Source organism: Dermacentor andersoni, chromosome 3 (assembly GCF_023375885.2).
Source record: "Dermacentor andersoni chromosome 3, qqDerAnde1_hic_scaffold, whole genome shotgun sequence".
NCBI classification, from domain to species: domain Eukaryota; kingdom Metazoa; phylum Arthropoda; class Arachnida; order Ixodida; family Ixodidae; genus Dermacentor; species Dermacentor andersoni.
Window position 1 is genome coordinate 45,873,615 of NC_092816.1, and position 16,953 is coordinate 45,890,567.

At 50.6% G+C, this 16,953-nt stretch overlaps 2 protein-coding genes across 8 annotated transcripts in view; one reads left to right on the top strand and one right to left on the bottom strand.

Moving 5' to 3' along the window:
- The window catches only part of LOC140216711 (uncharacterized), a 350,595-nt gene that overhangs the window by 286,153 nt on the left and 47,489 nt on the right, over window positions 1-16,953 (bottom strand). The window lies entirely within an intron of this gene.
- The window catches only part of LOC126516269 (uncharacterized), a 70,469-nt gene continuing 64,386 nt past the window's right edge, over window positions 10,871-16,953 (top strand). For 2 of the 5 annotated variants that reach the window (XM_055064054.2, XM_072287142.1), the window contains exons 1-2: window positions 10,872-11,048; window positions 16,790-16,888. The gene's annotated coding sequence lies outside the window, so the exon portion shown is untranslated. Of the gene's footprint in view, window positions 11,049-12,780; window positions 12,918-16,084; window positions 16,689-16,789; window positions 16,889-16,953 lie in introns of those variants that run through there. The other 3 variants (XM_072287139.1, XM_055064048.2, XM_072287140.1) reach the window with 3 other exon arrangements.

A 16,953-nucleotide genomic window follows, 5' to 3' on the forward strand; every position in this document is an offset into this window, starting at 1 on the left:
CGCAAAATCAGGCAGAAATAAATGCATGTCTTTTACTGCCATTAAAGGCTCAAATCACCACAGGCCAATCCGAAATGTCCTACCAGCACACTTATTAGGCATATCGGTGCTCGGACTGCGACAGGAGATGGCAGATGGACGCGCGTATAATTAAGGAATAGATACTGTGTCCGGTGGCAGTTGCCCCTTCCCACGCTTGTTGTGGTTCGCCGCTCGACATTATTGTACTGAGGCGAAGCTGACTTTTGGGAACCGGCATTATGCAACGCGCCGTGCTTTCCGAGCTTCGAAGCCAATCGCAAGGACCACAAAGACGGAATCGGTGCCATTGCATACAGCGGCGAATTCTTTCAATGAAAAACACGGCGCGGAAGGGCAAGAAGCTTAATAGTGAACGTTGAAGCAGCTAGGCTTAGCTTTTACAACGGCGGTGACGAAATCAAAACGGCGGCAGTGGCGTCTTTAATTAACGCCGTTTCGGACCTTTGGTAACGGCAAGAAGTCAAGAAAATCTGAGGCGAAGGGCTCTTGTGTCCGAAATTTCAGACGTTCTTAGACATTGACTCTTGGGGTACGTGATGGTGCCGCGGAGCCGTCGGGCGTCCGGAAAGTCGGCCATTGACTGTACACTGGCAACTCCTCCAGCCGACGACTCGGCGTCAAAAGACGATTCGTTGCGATCCCTCTGTGTTACGCTAGCCAGCATTACTGCGACTTTCATTCCCTTTCAATAAAATTACAGCTAATTGTCCCTGATAGAAGCGCAAATTCCCTGAGTTTTACCTGAGTATTTTTAGACTATTCAATATTCCTGAGAATTCCCGGTTTTCCCAGTTGGTAGACATCCTGCTGAAATAAACGAGTTTCGAGAATATTTACGGGGCCACAACGCTCCAAATATGAAAAAAAAAAATTCAGGTCCGTGGCATCACACTGGCCTGCCGGCGCTGAGGATTTAACACAATATTAGGAAATGGAAAGTCATTTACTTTTCTAATAATAAAGCAAATGCCACTAAATCAATGAACATAAAAGGTTAAAGGTATACTTTATTAGTGTAAGCAAAGTTAGCATAGCTCTTTACTTTCCCTTCAGACGCGACATTCTTCCACCAAATGAACGTGTAATGGCCAAGTAACATTTTACCTCTCTTGGCTGAGCTCCCTGTAATGTGTGCGTAGGGTAGTTATGCAAAGGGTTGCACATTGAAGGGTGCGAGAGAGGGAGGGGAAGTGGGAGTGGCCCACCTGTCGCTCCTTCTCGGCACTTTCACCACCTCTTGTTAGCTCTATACTCTGTAGGCATACAATGAAGGCATATAAATTGTAATATACAAAGCCTCAAGAACGTCTGAATCCGCAAGCACGAAGATCAGACAAATCCATGAACTCCCCATCATTCCCAGGGTAGGACAACGACTGCAGCTCCAGAGTTCCCTCGAGTGTATTGTAGGAAACCCTATGTTGGTCCCAACTCCATGGTAGCTCCCGTCTCTACGGCTAGAGTGCAGTGTTATCAGGTAGGACAAGGCGGCGTAGACCGAAGCTGGAGAAATTGTAGCCCAGATGTAGCCAAACCCAAAAAAAGAGCAAAAAAAATTGCAGCCAAATATAGACATTTTTATTTGCCGTTTTATTAGTATATACATTTTCGCATGCGACTCCGGCAATACCTTTCTGCGCAACCCGCCGTGCGTCCCTGATGCCGTGACGCTCAACCGTTGAGATAAACAGCTTCAACATGCTTGCACAAAGAACACTTTTTGGTTGGCCCAGGAAACTCAAGTTCCGGCGAATCGCTGCAGAGGGCGAACCTATCGAAATGAATCTCGAATGTAAGTACGAAGAAAAAACCTTGGAAGAAGCTTCGCCTTTAAGAGTGGAACGCGATAGCATTAAGGGATCCCGGACTACATCTTACTCTTACCGGCAACTGCAGTTTATGTACCCGTGTTGTTTGCCTACAAACGCTGGCGGCTCGCTATGCACGAAAGACAGCTTTCTGCTTCTTTTTTATTTTTTGTCTTTCCCCCGCACGGCGGGTGCCACCGCTGCCGCGCATGCGAGCGCTATCCGGATGGTGCAACAAGGAATTGAGCGCGGCGTTCCCACTAATGCCAAATTCGGCGATTTGCACTGCTTCACACTGGGGCGCCCCACGGCGCCGTTTCGTCCAGCCATCCTCGCCCCAGGGCAGCCTGGTGCGTGCCGGTGCGATCTGCCGACTTCGCCGCAAGCCAGACCTCAAACGGCAGCTAGAAAATGGCTTTGTGTTTGAATTTCCACGCAACAGAAATATGTTTCCTTATATATTCAAATTACAATCCGACGCTGTTATGTCAGTGGGTTGTGTGTAAGGCGAACACCTATGCCCCAGGCGGAATGATGATGAAGAAGCAACATTTACTGGGCCCGAAATAAACAGGTGGTGCACGCAGGCACCAGACGGGGTGGTTCCCTAGTTACGGGACCCATATGTTCCCAGCAGCTCCTGGCCCCTGTCCGTCAGTGCGACCTGAATCGGTAGGGCGGGGATGGATAAAAAGGTCTCCCATCGGTCAAGGGGTTGGGGATTGGGGGTGTTGGTGGGAAGGTTAGGAGGGGGGGTCTTGAGTTCTATGCACTCTGCCAAGACGTGGGGCAGGGTGCCCTTTTCTCTTCTACAAAAAGAAGAGAGCATATCGTATTCCGTAGGATACATGCAGTTGATCAGCACGGGATGCGCAAGTGATCCCGCCTGCGCTCGACGCAGGATCGTCTGTTGTTGCCTGATCAGTTTGGGTTGCGGTTCTGGCAGGCTGCACCTTTGCTCTCGGTACATCCGGGTAATTTGCCAGACGGAAGGCCTGCGTGGTTCGGTATCATTTTTTCTTATACGCACTGGGACGCCGACGCCGGATTTCCTACAACGGATTTTCTGTCGAGCCCTTAGCGCTACCGCGTTAAAATTCGTCTCGCAGGTGAAGGAAAATGGCAGTAAATCCTGCCGCGCGAAACGTGGAGCAAGTCGAAAGTGGTACCTGGCGCGATACTTCACCTAGAAGCGGTGGCCATGAACTCACTAGAGCGTGTCATCGATCCGCGCTTTCCTTCTCTCATGCCGGCGCCATGATTTCCCGACCTTGTTTTAGTTCTCTCACTTTTTGCGCATAGCCATGTTAGCACAGTGTACTGTGAAACAGCCTCTACTCCCAGGCTCTTTCTGATGCCCGGCGATCGGGTATCTGATGATTGAAACTGATGAGGCGAAGACGAGACGATGTTGCTGGTGCAGATGGTAGCACGGTGGAGCGCGGTGTAACTTTAAGTGCATCAAAGATCAAAGCCATCGGTTCGGACAGCGTTGCACTGGGGGGAGTGGGGGCATTTCGCGCGCACGCACACAAGCACAGCCCCGCTGCCGGCTCAGCCATCTAAAACATGGCCTTCGAAATTTGTTTCTACTCAGTGAGGGCTGCCTCTAAAGCGTGGGTTAGGGCGCCCACGTACAGCCCAAACAAAGCCAAGTTTCAGATTTTCAGTAGCCCAAATATAGCCACATAGCCAACTCGCCCAAGTAGAGGGCAAAATTTTTTTGTTCTGTAGCCCAGTTTGGCCATATATAGCAAAACCTAGGAACACTGCTACAGTGTTATGTCACTGAGTGCTGTGAACACTGCTAAAGTGACATGTCACATTTAGTTGTTAAAGCGGCGGCCGTAATAGCCTCAGTGAAGCGACTGCAGTGAACAGCCATTCCGCGGCGCTGCGTTGCCATTCCCATAATGGACACTGGATTGGATTGGAGACAACTTTATTTATGCCTGCAGTTGGGCAGCGCCACTTGCGACTGCTCACCATATGAACTCCCTCGTGCGTGCGACCCTCTATAGGATGTATTCGCTTATAAGCTTTCGCCTCATTGTCAACACTCGCGGAAAAAAGTGCAAGATGTAATAACTCGCTCGATGTCCGGTTGTCATAAGAAATTTATAGCATTCAAATCCAAAAACAGATACTTCAGGAAAGAAAATGCGTGTTAATTTATTTGTGGTATGTTAACGTATTCGATTGAGGGAAAGTGTAGGTGCAAAAAAGCGCCGCATGTTTACTGTTCGCGTTCGACGGAGGGTAGAACAATAATGCCGGAAAGAAGAGGCACGCCACGGCCGCACCAGAGAAAGGCGTGGCATGCGGCTCACGGCAAGTGTCCAGATAGAAAGCGGGACAATCACGGTATTGCTAAACGAGCTAATACGTTGACAACAATACGCGGCGCTGGCGCGTTTCGTTGCGAAGCCTTCTATGCTTGAAACGTGGAAGCTGGGTGCGCCAATGTTGTTATAGGAGGCCATTTCACGACTTTTTTTTTTTGCCTGCTGTTTCCCCGCGTTTCATGCAATCTGCGTCACGGGGGAAACTCGGGTAAAACTCTTGGGAACGAGAAACTCGGCGCATCCTGCATAATACTCCTGTTCGGGGCATTTAATTAAAACACTTCGCCCCCATTAGCAAAAGCGCCAGCTCTACTTTTGTAATCCTCGCTAATGGCTTCGAAGCTCGGAAAGCACGACACGTTGCATAATGTTTGCTCCCGAAAGTCGTCTTTGGCTTAATACACAAATTTAAGGCGGTGAAGCGTACACAAAGTAATGCAGTGAAGCATATCAAGAGCGGGAAGAGGCAATTGTCACGACTCGACAAGGCCATCGATCACTGTCGAACCCTGGACCCTCGACAAGTAGCAATGGGACAAGATCTGCGACTCGATCAAGGGGCAGATGCGTAACGGCAAGTCCTGGGGCATGTTCCAACGCTTCCCTACCGAAGGCAGCACCGGATCCAATCAGAGACACGCGCGCCACAGCCTTGCACGAAGCTACCAGATCCTGTTCCAGTGACGAGCTGGTTGCCAAGCTGATAGAGAAGTACCTGCCCCTAAAGCACGGGGACGAGGAATTCCGGTTTCCTGACTACCTCGGCTCGGCCCGTGCGGTATTGGAAGAAGACGTCACCGTGGGGGAAATCAGAAGAGCCATTTTTGTGCTCAACGGCAATTCTGTGCCGGGTGCCGACAGCTTCACCAACAAGATACTGCGGAACCTTGACAACCGTTCAATCCAGTACCTCACCGAGAAGATCAACGGACGTGGAAAAACAGCAGCATCCCAGAGCAATGGAAGACCGCCAACATCGTCCTGATCCCGAAACCCGGTGAGGCTCCAAACTTGGACAATCTCCGACCTATCTCTCTCACGTCCTGCGCCCGAAAGGTGGAGGAGTACGTCGCCCTCAACAGACTAAGCAGGTATCTCGAAGACAAACACGTCTATACGAACAACATGATTGGCTTCCGTGGCAGCCGCTCGTCGCAGGACACCATGAAGATGATCAAACGTCAAATCACCGATGGCAGTACCAAGGACACCAGGGTGCTGCTCGGACTCGACCTCGAGAACGCGTTTGACAACGTTCTCCACGAATACATCCTGGTCTCCGTCGCGGACCTCGAGCTGGGGCCTAGACTGTATAACTACGTCCGTTTGTTCCTGACGAGGAGGAAAGCGAAGCTGTGGATCGGCGACTTTGTCTCCGACGAGGTGCTCCTACGCCCACGGGGCACGCCGCAAGGCTCAGTCATTTCGCACACTGTCTTCAACATCCGCATGGTGGGCCTCTCGAGGAACCTGGCCCAAGATCAAGATATCAAACACACCATCTACGCCGACGATATCACGATCTGGTGCACCTGTGGTACCGAAGGGCAGGTGGAAAGCGCCATGCAAGAGGCCGTAGACGTCACGGAGCAGTACCAGCTACCCATCGATCTCAAGTGCTCCCCGACCAAATTCGAGCTCTCATTAGAAAATTCGTCAAGAGGTCCCTCGGGCATACCGAAGAGCTCCTCCGGCTCGGCACACACGACACCACGAAGGAGATAGCCGAGGCTCAGGAACGGGCCCAGCTAACTCGGCTGTCCACCACGCCGGCCTACAAGACACTATGTGCATCTTGTTTGCGGTGAGCTTCTAGCATTGTTATTGGGCGTAATACGCATTTTGTATAGTGCTGCAAGGCATCTCAAAGCTCATCTGTCATTTGAATGCTCATAAAATTTGTCATCACTTCTCTTGTGCCTGACGGCGCAACTTGTTCAAGCACATTTGTAATTTTATGTCTGTCTTGCGCCCCGGCGGATATTTCGTTGGTAACAACTTTATTTATTGTCCTGTAGAGCTTTCGCCTACAGTGCCTTAAATATCCCACGTGGGGAAGTCGAGGTGTTGCATCTCTGTCGCCTCGCGGGCCTGCTGGACGGCCCAAAGTTGGTCGCCTAGTCGAGAGAGAGAGAGAGAAATTTATTTACAGAAGGGCAGAGGGCGGCCTGAGCAGTAACTTGCTCTGGCCTGCTACTCTACACTGGGGAAGAGGGACGAGGAGGAAAAGGGGTCATGAATAATGATGGTATAAGGAAGAGATGCGTATATACAAATTCAGAGGGTTGTGGCATCTCTAAAGCTGTGCGTCCAGCCAGGTCACCGAGTCGGCGGCTGCGCAAGAGAGTGGCCCGCCACGGCGGAAGGGTTCCGGAGTTATCACCGTGCGGGTTTTTGTTACAGTGCCAGAGCATGTGAGTTAAAGTGGCTATATCAGTGTGGCAGACCTTGCGTACATTTGTCGGGTATATACCTGGGTAGAGCCTGTGGTATTGTGTCGGGTTAGGGTACATGAGCGTCTGCAGTTGTCTGAGGGCCGCCGCCTGCGCCCTGAGCAGCTTGTCGCTGGGCGGAGGGAAGGTTCGGTGGATATCTTTGTTTTATTTAATTGTTTACAATATTAGGTTCCTTGCCCAGCCAAAAAAAAAAGGTTAGGTTTGCAACATACTGTGCACGGTATGCCGTCCGTGGTATTAAGGCAAGCCTAATTGGTCGTTGTTGACATTGTCTTGCTTCACTGTTCAGTAGCACTTACTGATTGCACAGCAATAACAAGCTTCGCCAATTGGGTACAGATTACTCCCAGTGTTCCAAAAAGGCAAAATTTTCCCCTCCAGAACTGCTCCAAAGTGCAGGTTTGGCTTCTCCTAAACTGCGGTACAACGTCATTTTTCCTACTCCGAAAAATTGCTCCAAATCGTAAACTGCCGGGACCACCAGTGATGGTGGCTTTCAAAAGGACAGCTTGCATGGTGGGCTAGTTGCTAGGGCCCTACACAGTAGCGCGGAAGGACGGCGACATACTCTTTATCACACTCTCGTTTGCCTGTGCCAAGGAGTATGCGGGACGGAGAGGCAGGTGCATGAACGAGCGATTACGTGAGCACTGGTGTAATGTTGAGAAACTAGCGTTATCAGGCGACCTTGCCGCGCATTGCGCACGCTGCGGATGCAAGCCTGTTTGACTGCACTCATTCACTGGCCGTAAACAATGACCAGCTCACCACAGAAATTGAGTAAGCTGCAGATATTAGGAAAATAAATTATGTTACTTGCCCGTCAGTCTCCTTGTCAGAGAAAGAAATGTTGTTGATGGCGTGGTATGGTAAACCTTTATTCTGATACTTCGGAACGCGTGTCAGCACGTAGCGGGCCGCTCTCACGTCGGTACAGAAAGGCCGAGCCTCTGCTGCATCGCGGGCCCGATGGACAGCCCGTTTCTGTGCTTCAAGATCACGGCTGCTTAAGGGCCGTTTATAGTCCGACGTAACGCGCGCGCGCGCGCGCGCTCGCGCACGCTACGTTACGTTGGCAAAAACAAGTCCTTCTATAGTCCGACGCACTGCAGCGCCGACGTAACCGGCGGCTGCCAGCACGCCCCGACGAGCTCGGCGCATATTTGGCTCCTGCTCCATTCGCGCGCTGGCGCCGCCAACCGCGTCGACCCACAATGCATTGCGCGCGAAGAAAAAGGCGCGAACACAACTCCGCAGACGGCTTTTGCGGACGGTACGCGACTTGGCGAACGCTCTGCGCATGCTCCGAAGATAGCAGCCGACGGCGCGCGCGTCGAAGTATAGAGGGGATGGCATCTCGGCCGGCGCAGCGCAACCGACGTAGCGTGACTGACCGCGAACGACGCTGGCCCGTGCGCCGATAACGTCGGACTATAAACGGGCCTTTAGGGCATCCTCCCGTTTGGACGACGTGACGCCGTCGCGTAACGCGGTGCATTGTCAAAGCATGAGTTCTAAATTACCTACGTCTTCACTTCTACGTCCTACTTACGTCTTCAATTCGAAAACTACTACAAGGTCATTTGTGCACAAAGGCAAAATCGCAGCCTTTCATCGTTACCACGCGTTTCGCTCTTCTTTCAAGCAGAATCAAAATCCTGCTTTCGTCTTTTCTTTTTCGTGGCCTTAGCCGCTTTATCGCTTGGACAACGCTCAGCCAGCAGCATACACTTGCACCGTCATGCGATAAGAGCCCCATGCCCAGATACCTACACCAGGCATAACGCCCTGTCGCGGGTCAGTCTCGCTGCCAGCCGACCTTGTTCATCCATCGCACGCTTGAGGGCAGCACATTAACACTGCGCAAGCATAGATATTCTCAATGTATGTGCGCAAGCGCCCCATCACGTGGCATTTTTGTTAATATTTCGCGGGCTTTCTTTCAAACGTGGAAAAAAGGAACATGTGAGATATATCGTGTAGGAAACAATACATTGACAGGTTTCTCAAGGTGCTCTACAGCTTTGCGTACCACACTTGGGGTCTGCAGCCAATACTTAAAAAGTTGATTGATTAAACATAACAGATCCTTTAGTTAAGGGGAAAATCAAGAGTAGCCTGAGTAACTCTAGGCCAGTGCCAACGTTAGGCATATGGTTCAACTTGCTTCCGGAGTGCCTTTCATTTTTAAAACCTTGGCTCAAGTTATGCAGGACAACCTGTGTAGGCGTTCTGGGGTCTAGATCCCTCACCGAACTGTATCTCTTGCGGGAAACATGAAACATTAGATCGTTTTCCTTATTGATTGTCAAAGACATTCTGAATTGCAAGAACCAGCATCAGAAACACCGTTACGCCTTCTTAGATCAGACATCAATGCTCAAAATTGACTATTTTGTGGGGCCTCGACCCTTGGGCACAACGAAAGGAAGGTTGGCGATACCATCCAGGACTTCGTCGTAAGAGCAAAAAGATTTGGGCTATAGAATCAGAACAGGAGGTTTCCTTATTTCTACAAGATCGATTAGGTATTCTTTTTATTCTTTTATTCCTTCATTCTGTTAAAATCATGCGCTAATATCTATCTAATATTTCGCATATACCCATTCACAAATCTTGTTACAATGATTTATAAATATTTTTCTTCTTTCTATATTGCTCTACACGGTTCTTGGCCAGTCCGCCAGAATGGAGTACATTTGTGCTGTCGGCAACGGCGCATTTCACTGCAGCCAAATATAGGCAGTTTTCTTTGACCAAAGACAAAAAAAAGACTCTCATTAGCAACATGTGCATACTTTATGCATGTAAGTTATTCTTGGAACCGACAATGGTATTCTAACTGGCAATTCAAAGTATCATATACAAGGCTGCGTTGCCGTATTCCACCGCTTGACTTTTACTGGCACAATGTGGTCTGGCAGTATCCCCTTTATGCTACCTCTACAATGAGCCGGAATCCATCGATCACTTTTTCTTATCATGTCGGCGGTTTTCTACTCATCGAAAACGATGTTCATAGCTTTCCCTTCGAAATCAACGACGGTCTTTATGCAATACTGTTATACCTTCACTTGCAGCAGCGGTATCAGGACACAGCCACAGGAACGCTTGCCGAGCCAGTTAGAATTTCCTCTGTGACACAAGATTACCTTATTAATATTTCTAGTTTGTCATGACTGATATATTTCTCATTGAGTAAGCTATAAATAAAAAAAAATTCAAAGTAAAAACACAAATTCACAGCTATATTAATAATATTATTATTCGAAATTTTACTTGCTCATTTTTACTTCTATCCTTTATGTATTTTAGTAATAGGTTTGCCTTACTATATGCCTGTCTACGCAGTGGTGACTACCTCGTTGTACACTACTTTATTTCATTTACTATCGGTTTATTTCTTGTCTTCAATTATTCATTTATTTTTCTTTTTTACTATTTATTTATTGACTGATTTATTAACTAAATTATTTCATTTTTCAATCGTAGTACCACCCGGTTCGTGGCCTATCACCCCATTAGTTTGTGGCATTAATTGAAGATTTATCATCATCATCATCATCGATAACATCTAGGCTCTACATATACATCTAGTAGATGGTATCTTGCGCTGGCACGGGCGTGTGGAACAAGCCCTCGAGGCAAGCCCCCATTGCCGAAACCAACCATTCGTCTGTTCGGTGCTCGTGTTACCCTTCTACGCCTGTCTGTAGGCTCGACGCTTCATCAAGGAGAGCATTTCAAGGTAAGCGCTGCAACTCTGGGGCGTTTGTGTAGGTGTTGGGTGGTTTGAGCTTGATTCTTGGCAATAATTAAGCGTCCTCCCGCCGATAGGTATCCGCTGCCGGCACAGGGCCGGTGGACGCGCGTTGTTGCTACTTCATCGCGTCGAGAGCGTCTCGCGAGTGTCCTCAGCTATACTCCGTCTCGGAAAATCAGGTGCAACGCTGTGGAGGCTAGAGCTGCGTGTTGCAGTGGCTGTGTCCGCACTTAGAAATTGATGTTCTTGCTTGACTCGTGCTGCGCTCTGGTGTCATAAGTATCACTCGCTACAATTTTCTGCAGCGATCGCATGATGGAGCCACGACCTCCATGTCTGTGCGTTTGTATGAATTCAATAGGCCAATGAGGTGTGATCACGCCACCTGAGGGCCACCAATGAGGTGTGATCACGCCACTTGTGTGATAGCCAGTGGCATGACGGACTATGCCCTTGAAATGCTATGCAAGTCGAATAAACGCCACGTTGGCCAGGCTCTCTCACCCGGTACAAGCGTCTTCGCCAACTTCATTGCGTCGTCCTCTCGGAGGCGAGGCCCCTCCGTCGGCCGGCTTTGGGTGTGACGGTACAGAATGGCGACGAGGATTTAGAAGAACCTGCTGTCTCAAATGCCGTAAGTGGCAATGTTACTTATCTACTTCGCTCCTATACTCTTTCCTCGCATGCCTTCGGAGCTTCTCCGAATGCTTCAGCTGGCGTCGGCCTAGGCCTTCTTCGTCTGGGGTCATCTTCGGAGACGCCTATTGCCTGCTTCCTTCGGATTCCCTAGCCGTAGACTTCTGCTTGCAACGCTACAGAATGGCGTCTTTTTAAACCTTCCTCTGGTCCTCGACTTACCTGGCCCTCCTCTGATTCCTTGGTACAGATGGATGAAAAATTTCGAGGTACATATTAAAGCGGCGGGCGGGAGCGGATGGGAGGACGAGTGTCGAGCGTCGGCTCTCATCAGCGTTTTGGGTAGGGAAGGCTAAATGAAATACGACGCGGCAGAACAGGCTGAGGCACAGCCGACAACTACCGCTGCAACGGGATGACGAAATGCGGCCCAGACGCCCAGTACGTTGACTACGGAGGCAACGGCCACGACGAGCAAGTACGAGGAGCTGCTGAAGCTCTTGAATCGGTTATTCTCGGCAAACTCCTGGCGCAGAGACATATGTTCAGAAGCCCAAGCAACTGCCGGGTGAGCGTTTCATGGAACACGTCACGGCCCTCAAGGAGAAATAGCTCGCTTCCAAATTCGATGCTACGTACGACGACCGGATCCGAGATCAAATAATGGAATCGCCAACCTCCATATCCAACAAGTTTTTGGCTCACTGAGAACATTTGACCGTGGATAAAGCCGAAGAAATCGGTCGAGAATTGGCGGCGACGCAGAACGCCAACCAAGCGTTGGGCGACGCCGAGAACGTACATACAACCCGTCGGAGCGGCGCAAGATGGCGGTTCCGCGGCGCGGCGTTCAGGTAAATATGTCCATGGCCTCCCGCCCGGCAGGATGGACAGGCGTACTCGAGGTGGTCGAGCGTTCTCGAACGCCTGCGCGACGCGTCAGCTGGACGGCGTTCGAACCCGGTGCAATCGGCCGAATGGAAATCGCTCGTTTTGTACGCATCAAATAGGTCCATGTTACCATTTTGGCGGCTTGTGGCGGGCACCTGCGTCTTCAGAAATTGTCTGGCCCGGAACAAAACTTGCAGCCGTATCAAGGGACACCTGGCTACCGTTTGACGGATGAAACAAGGCGCATCGCCAGTTCAAAATGTTACTCCTGTGCAAACGGAAAGTGTCGAAACGGCATCGCTTCTTTCCGTGATTTATTACTTCATTTCCAAGCACGAGGGACTTCAGCGTTTCCCTGGTCGTTGGTCATGTGTGATTACGCCACCTGGGTGATAGCGAATGGCGTGATGCAGCATAACCTTAAAATGCTATTGAAGTAAAAAAAAAACGCCGCGTTGGCCGGAAGAAGTGTCTCCGCCAGCCGCAATGCGTGGTCCTCCCAGACGCTCGGGTGCGACGCTGTATTCTTTATCGTAATAGTGCGGTACTGTTCTTGGTACAGGCTGAGTGTTGTACGAAAAACGTTTTAATCCTCAGAAACAAACTGTCATATACGGTTATTTCATGCGTTGTTTTACATCAATTTCTTTTTCATTGCGTTTCTTTTTGGTTTTTGCCTCACGTGCAAGCTCGCACGAGCATACGCCTTTGGCGCGGAGAGGCACGGACGCAAAGCGCGTAGTGATCCGTTCTTGTCACCGAACCTCTTGCGTAGCTAGCAGAGCGTTTCACCTGATGTCAGAAACGGAGTATAGTGTATATCTTACACCGTGGTGCAGGATCAGCCCTTCCCGATGCTACTGCGGTAGCGGTCGAAAAAGCGCCGAAAGAAGATATGGAACGACTAATATCGAGCCTGTCGGAGGGCCCAGCTCAAGTGTCTACATCCCTAATCATTCAGCTTTTCAGTACTGTGGCGAGTTCCAACGTTAGCTTGCAGATTCCTATCTCATCCCCTTAAGGGGATGGGCAGACACGACGCTGAACAGCTGACAGATTCTCTCCCCGTTATTGTAGAAAGCTCAGAAAGTTCATGGCCATCATCTCCTACTCGGTATATTCCTCGCTGGCGTTACATACCGTATTTAATCGAATGTAACGCGACCACGATTATAACGGGACGGTCGACTTTCAAGCGAAATAATGAAAATAAAATGAAACTGCCTATGTAACGCGACATGAAAACTAAAAAAAAAAATCTGACGCCGTGCTTGTTAATTTATAGTTAGTAAGCCAGTGTTTACAAATTTATACGGCCGATAAACCTACTATCCTTGCTTAATATAGCTATGTATACTAATTTGCTATCGCAATTGTTGCTTCGCCTTTTGGGCAAAACTGCGACTTTTTCGTGCATGATGTCGCGGCGTGTCACAGAGAACACGTCCTCATTGAAATTAACGCCAACCAAGAAACGCGAGGGCAGCCTCTTTGTCCTGAACCTATGCAGTTCGCCGGGAGAGCCGTAACGTTTCGGGGCCCTGTAAAAATATGCGTATCCTACGCAATGAGAGAATCGATGTAAGCGAAGCTTTGTCTGCTGTTTGCGTTGATTGGCGGTGATATATTGACCGCATACGACAGTCGTGATGTGATATGCAATGTTACGTACCTGGCTGCTCTGCTCGACGCTTTCTGCGAGCCTTCGTCTCCTCGGCGTTGAGTGCACGCTTTGGCGCCATTGTGGGTTCTAGCGTTGTGCGTCGCAGAACTGCCTGCTTTTTCTCTATTTCTTCGCTAACATTCTCTCCGCCTGCTCCCTTCGCTGTCCTTGCTGCTGCAATGTGCACGGAGACAAGCGCGGCAGCTCCCGCACTCCATTTGTGGGGCGTCGCGCCTAGTACGGCGTCCAGAGGGCATTGTTCACAGGCGATGCGCCGTAAATATTGATACGAGCTTTTTGGGTCGTCTTTGTGCCACACTCCTGTCATGTACGCTAACGGCCGATTGTCCCGAAAAATCAGCTGTCGACGCCGCGGGCATCGCTAGGCGAATAATCAATCTGAACCACAACCACACAGGCACTCCACGTGTCTCATACCTTGTCTTACATTCTTTACAAAGTTACTCCTCGGAATTTTGAAAGTTACAGCTCATAAACGTCTGTCGTGAAACAGAACGCCGACGGTGTATGCGTTTCATGATTTTCTGACAAGGCCACACCTCAGCCACGTCCCAACGCGGCCGGCGTTAGTTTAAGGCGTGCGTCTGATCTGCGTCTTGACGTGGCCGGCGTTAAGGCGGCATGCAAGACCACAGCAGCAGTGTTGCAGCAGCGGGAAAGTCGGAGAAAGAAGCAAAGAAAGCTTCGCTTTAAAAGCATGCGCTGACGGTTTTTTGTTCTTACGACATTGGTTTCTTGACTATCGTTCTCAAAATTCCGACGAATAACGTTGTCAGAATGTAAGACCAGGTATGAGCAACTTTAGTGATTGAATGATGTGCCAACATAACCCACACATGCCGCATGTCATATAGCAAGGTGGGGCATATGGCATAAACATACCTAAATATATACGGAAATTTGTGCTTGAGGTCGGCGCACGGCCAACGTCGGATTTTCTTCGTTACGGGACCCTAGAGATATCACTGTGCAAGAGAGCGCTTGCGAGAAAGACGACTTCGCGCTCGGCTTGTGAACTCCACGCGCCGCGCAATACTGCAAAACTTGGCGGAGGTGTTCACAGAAGCGTATGCTATCCGGGGATTGTTCTTTCACCGAGCTCGAGAGGCGGCTCGTAGTAGTAGTAAGTGAATTTGGAATGAGAAAAGAAGAGATAAGTGCAGTACTGTAACTGTCTCTCGCTTAGGAGGTCACCTCAACTGTACTGCACGGGGGAAGGGTAATGGGAATAAGAGAGTGTCGAGAAATAAAGATGGAAGAAGACGAGCGAAAGTCCGCGAAGGAGAGACAAAAAAAAAAAGAAGCTATGGCCGCGTGTATAGGTTTGAGGCCTCAAAGAACTCTATGGGAGCCGGGAAGGCTCTTTTGAGTAAGCCCGCAAAACCCTTAGGGAACAGGAAGTCCTCTGGACGGGCTGTGGGGAGACCAAGGTGTCTATAGGGGGCGATTAGATCTTCACGAGCGGAGCTATATGCCGCGCAGTCGAGAAGGATGTGACTCAGAGTTTCGTTCACGCCAGCAGTGCAGTTCTGGCAAACAGGACTAATTGCGCCTGAATGGCGGGAGATCCGCTCTGCTGTGTTAAAGCAACCAACGCGGAGGCGGAGCAAAAGGGCCCTGTCGGCGCGTGGTAGTCCGAGTTTTGGTAGCGGCCGGGGTGGAACGCCGGCGGCGGCGCGACTGTCCGGGTGTTTGATTCTAGCTGCATTTGATACCAGTTGGCGTGCAGTGTCAAACAGCGAGACGAAGTTGGAAAGAGGCGTGGCACGAGAGTGAGCCTCTTTGGCGAGGTGATCGTCCTGTTCGTTACCTTCGATTCGGACATGTGAGGGAACCCATTGGAAAAGGAGATCACAGCCCATTTCTTGCGCACAATTAAACTTTAAGAAAAGTCGTTGCGCGATGAGGGGGCCTCTCTCCGCTTTGGCGAGCGTGAGTAGCGCCGCGCGGGAGTCCGTGAGTACGGCGACTGACGGGGGGAGGCGCTCGATAAGCAGATCTGCAGCCAGATTAAGGGCGGCGAGTTCGGCAAGGGTTGAGGAACAGCCGCGGCAGAGGCGGCACGCCCTATGGAGCGAAAGTTCACGAATCACACATGCCGCGGATGAGGAGCCGTCGGTAAAAACTAGCACGCGGCCCGAAAGTCGCGCATCAAAGGTGGCTGCGATCTCCTGCAGAATCGCGCGAGTGGGTGTGCTCCGCTTGCTTTTCACTCCGGGTACTGTCGTGCGGATGTGAAGTGGGCGGTAACGATAGGGAAGGGGCGGGAGCCAGCCACAGGCGGGGGGGAATTTGCACAAACGAGTGAGAGTCCGTTGCTCGCCGTCCCATACCGGAGTGGGGGAGAGGTGTGAAATCGCGTGACTAGCTTTTTGCGCCTGGGGCGTGCGTTTAAGGCGCTCGACATGGTTTAGGACGCGTCTTTGTGCACTGAGTGAGAGGAGGAAGTCTTTGGTTTCAGCCAGAGTGGGACCTACTGGCGAAGTGCGCGGGAGGCCATAAATCTGGCGGATGACGGTTCTGTGCTGCAGGTCGAGTGACCGCCACAGAGCAGGTTTGAGAGACGCCGAGGGGAGACCAGACAGGATTCTCGAGGACGCGACAGCATTGTACATTCTGAGAGCAAGTTGCGGAGAGCAGCCGCGGCCTCGAGCTAGGAGTGAACGCGCGGCACTGGCAACTTTGGTGGCGCTCTTGCGGAGGGCGATCACAGCCGGCCTGAAGCTAAGGCGGTGGTCTATAAGGACGTCAAGGTACCGAACTCTGCGAGCCCACGGGAGAGAAACGCCGCGTAGACTGAGACGAGGAACCTCGAAGCGCGCTTTAAGACGAGGGTGTACGAGCAGGGCCTCGGTGTTGGTAGGCAAAAGATTGAGGCGTATATATTTACGGAAGTTTGTGCTCGAGGTCGGCGCACGGCCAACGCCGGATTTTCAGCGTAACGAGGCCCTAAAGCTATCACTGTAGAAGAGAGCGCTTGAGAGGAAGGCGACTTCGCGCTCCGCTTGTGAACTCGACCCGCCATGCAAAACTGCAAAACATGGCTGAGGTATTCACAGAAACGTATGCTATCCGCTGATTGTTTTTTCACTGAAACCGAGGGGCGGCTCGGGAACCCTTTAGGTATGTCCCGGCTTGAATATCTCTCACCATTTTTTTTCCAGATGCCAATTGGCTACGAATTCAAAGTCACTTTGAATGAGGAATTGCGACCTGATGACCAGCACCTGAAGCACATTAATGACAGGGAACCAAGCCAAGGGGTAAGTGAATGCTTTCTGTTAATTCGAGTACACTTTCTCAGTTTTTGTCACAAGCTGTTAGTGTA